This window comes from Schistocerca nitens, chromosome 8, assembly GCF_023898315.1.
Source record: "Schistocerca nitens isolate TAMUIC-IGC-003100 chromosome 8, iqSchNite1.1, whole genome shotgun sequence".
Lineage (NCBI taxonomy): Eukaryota > Metazoa > Arthropoda > Insecta > Orthoptera > Acrididae > Schistocerca > Schistocerca nitens.
The window spans coordinates 434,255,210-434,259,455 of record NC_064621.1 but is presented as its reverse complement, the minus strand read 5'-3'; the positions used below and the strand labels follow the sequence as shown (position 1 = coordinate 434,259,455).

The window sequence follows — 4,246 nt, the reverse complement described above, 5'->3', positions numbered from 1 at the left end:
GAGAATATGTAAATATTACGTGTGATATTTGAAGGCGTTGCGGGTTGCATGAAACCCAGCAGTAGAGGCATCTGAATCACTCAATATAATTTGCTTCACATTCACGAAAATCCTAATTCATTTGCGCTTATCACGAAATTATATTTTAAAACATTTTCGTCGTATTTAAGGTCAGAATATGCCAAAAGAAAAGAAAAAAATCATTGAAAATGTTAAATAAGTGAATTAATAGAAGCAGTGAAACTTGTAAAAAAATGAGAGGTTACCAATACATGCAGCTACAAAAAAGATGGGGGTCCCATAGAGTTCAAAAAAAGACACCTGTTCGCCACTTCAGTCTAGGAAGCCTTAGTAAATTTTGCATACGTTAGGAAAACAATATGCAGCGACGTCAAATATGGGGATTAAATTCTTCAATAGGAGCTGTCAGTTACCACGGTAAGGAAAGTTGCATGTCAGATAGCAATAAGTGCTGGTAGAGGGAAATTTCTAAATTTCGAAGGTGACATTGCTATTAGACGGCGGAAAGCTAGGTTCAAGAGGGGTTACAGGCTCACTCTTAGGATTATTGCGACTCTGCCTTCAGAGCTCCAATAGGCAATAAGCCTCCATGAAACTAAACATCAAGGAAAATCCTAATGCAATAAGGAACTTAGGCGCAATGAGGAGAAACTCATTCTCTTCTTGGATGTGTGTGTTTGGACATGAGAGATAGATACAATCTCTGATCATTTTCAAACCGGTTCGATGGAGTGAACAGCTTATTTGAAGAACGTTGTGATCAAAAACTTTCTCCAAAGTGGCGAAATATTAGTGCAATTGTTTCAGTTTTTTATCATTTCCATTCGACCCACATGGCCAATTGTCTTGATTATGGGCTCCCATGCATCGGACATCAGCCCAAACATAAAACAAAGATGGCAGCGGAGGACAGCATCTTCTTACTGACTTTTCCTGCGCATACTACACATTGGAGTCCTTGGACATAAGAATTACATTGGACAGACAATGTGAGTTCTCTAAACGAAACGCGAATAAAGAAGTCCAATAGGACTAACTTCCGTACAATTCTAAACCCAGCTTTCACCAGGGTTTCGACCTGAAGGCTAATTCTAATGCTTTTTATAAAAAAAATATTTCTGTTCAACAAGATAGTTATCTCAACAGAAGCTACCGCGCCATATTTCTTTACAGAAAAAACCACAGCTTTCCGAACTCCTCACGTCTTCAGCACATCTATAAACACCCAGTGGCTACTTCTGATTCAGGTTAATCTTAAAAGTACTACTAAAATGCTTTTAATTGGCATTTATTTTACAGTAAATGTTTGTGATAAATTACATCTTACAAAAGACAGAGTTAATACTAGGAACTGCATGTATCATTCACTCTGCTAATCATGTTACAACTACATTATCATGATGTTCAAAATAGTAGACAGGGCAATTTCATACATTACGCACAAACACACATTTTTTTGTTCAGTATTGGCCACACTTTATTATTTCTTATTTTGATAACGCATTTCGGCTATTTTGTGGTCTCCTCAGAGATGTACAACAAATTAAATGCTAAGTTCTATAAAATATCAAGAGAGCTATATAGGTGCACATGTATAAATCCACAAGGATTTGTCGTCTTCATGTTTACTTAAGTGAATAACAAAAATGGAAGTATATTTGTAATTTAATTCACATTTTATTGATGTTTTCTCTTATCTGTCGTATTTTAAAACAGTGCTCTGTTATTGTGCTATGAGCATCACGTAATGGCAGCTGAATAATTTACCTTCTTACCGGTGGCTGCGTCGTCGCCAGTATGCACGTACACCTCGAACGAGTGTGTATCATTTGACGATATACATGGTATTTATATTTTAAAGTATTTGGTATGTGTTACACATATATTTTACTGTATGTGTATGCTATTACTGCGAGTACTTTTCAATTTTTTATGCATAGAAATAATATGCATCCAATGGTTACTTACTAGAATATATTTGTAATATGCACAAAGAATTATAAATCTCACATTTATATGTTTTGCTTATGTCGGATCCGATGATGGTAGCAAGTCGAAACGTGTTATCAAAATTAGAAATAATAAAGTGTGACCAAGACTGAAATTGGCAACGGCCTTGCCGCAGTGGATACACCGGTTCCCGTCAGATCACCAAAGTTAACCGCTGTCGGGCGTGGCCGGCACTTGGATGGGTGACCATCCGGGCCGCCATGGGCTGTGGCCATTTTTCGGGGTGCACTCAGCCTCGTGATGCCAACTGAGGAGCTACTCGACCGAATAGTAGCGGCTCCGGTCACAGAAAATCATCGTAACGAACGGGAGAGCGGGTTGCTGAGCACACGGCCCTCCTATCCGCATCCTCAGCTGAGTATGACACGGGGGTTGGATGGTCCCGATGGGCCACTTGTGGCCTGACGACGGAGTGCAAGACTGAAAATAATACTCTGCATTTGAGTATCACCAAATTACGAGGAGCGTTCAAAAATTAATGCAACACATATTTTTTTTCTCAAAGCAGATTGTTTTTATTCAGGATTGTAATACACTAAATTATTCTCCATCTTTTTGGCTACAAAACCCTACTTTTCAGCATAATCTCCATTCAATATGACGGACCTACGTCACATTACTTTGAAGGCCAGTATGCCCTCATGGTACCACTCTACTAGCCGATATCGGATCCAACGTCTTGCTGCGTCAATAACCGATGCACGAGGTCACGGCTGTAGGGTGAATGAGGAAAAGCCGTCCGACGGATTTTTATGAGGCCCTCTCAGGTGTGCAGACATGTGCGAGACCTTGCGCTGTCATGGAGAAGGAGAAGTTCATTTGCATTTTTGTGACGACGAACACGGTGAAGTAATTTCTTCAGTTTCGTGAGGGTAGCGCTATAAACCGCTGAGTTGATCGTAGCACCATTAGGGAACACATCAAACGGAATAACCCATTCAGAGTCCCAGAAAGTCGTTATCATAATTATATCAGCTGCGGGTATGGCTTTGAACTTTTTCTTCGGAGGAGAGGTGGTGTGGCGCCACTTCATGGATTACCGTTTTGTTTCTGGTTCCAAGTGTGTCAATGTTCGGCAAAAAATTGTCACGATCAGCCTCGTAATGTGCAAGCAATTCCGCACAGATGGTCCTTCGTTGCTCTTTATGGTTTTCTGTTAGGTGACGAGGAACCCATCGGCCACACACCGGTGAGTACCACAATGATGGAAAGCTGTGTCGACACTACCAACAGAGACGTCCAATTGTGCAGTGAAGTGTTTCATTGTGGCCCATCGATCAACTCGAATGAGAGTGTCCGCACGTTCCAACATTGCAGAAGTCACAGCCGTGTGCGACCGTCCGGCACGCGGGACATCGATCATGTTGCGATGATGACATAGGCCTCGCCCAAAGACTCACGGTGCTTTTATTGTCTGCCAGGTCTCCGTGGACATTCTGTAAGAACCTATGAATATCTGCGAAGCTTTGGTTTTCCGCCAAAAGAAGCTCAACGTCAGTTCTCTGCTTGGAAGGCACCTCCGTTACACACGCCATTTTGAGGGCTATGTATAGTGCCGCCAGCTATCGGAACTGCAAGAAACGATAGGGGCTGAAGCGGGAATATTCCCCGATGTCCCACAACAAATTCCACATTTTTGCAACTGAAATTGGCCGAGAAAAAAGTGTTGCATTAATTATTGAACGTCTCTCAATTGTACCCATGTCTCGAAACTACCTACCAATTGCTGTGGTACTTGAACATCATTTAAAATTCAACTTGTACTTGTAGCAGACTAAGTCCTACATTTTTATTTATAGTTGATCCTGTTAGTATGAATAAATGTGCATCGTGACAACAGTTTGTAGTGTGGATTATCGTCGAGTATGAACGGCTCCGTGTTTGTCTTTATGTGTCTACTGTTTTATTACCCACCGTTATGTCACATCTGTGTATTCTTTCTGTTGTTTATTTATCTACTCTATGGCTGAAGAGCGGCGTAACGTGCTGCTGACAGCCTGCCTGTTTGTACGGGTTTGAAAATAACAAAAAAGGAAAAAAAAATAGTATGAATAACCGAACTGAACGAAATGCTTCATGTTCGAGAGTGAAGAAAATGTTGTAAATGTAAATCTGTCATGAAAAATACGTGCCTTTAAAAAATAAAAGCCAATAAAATGTAGTTGTATTTGCACACACACACACACACACACACACACACACACATATATATATA

The 4,246-nt window shown here is 40.6% G+C and overlaps 1 pseudogene; it reads left to right on the top strand.

Moving 5' to 3' along the window:
* Positions 1-2,127: 2,127 nt before the first annotated feature.
* Positions 2,128-2,245, top strand: LOC126199957 (5S ribosomal RNA; annotated as a pseudogene).
* The last annotated feature ends 2,001 nt before the right edge of the window (positions 2,246-4,246 follow it).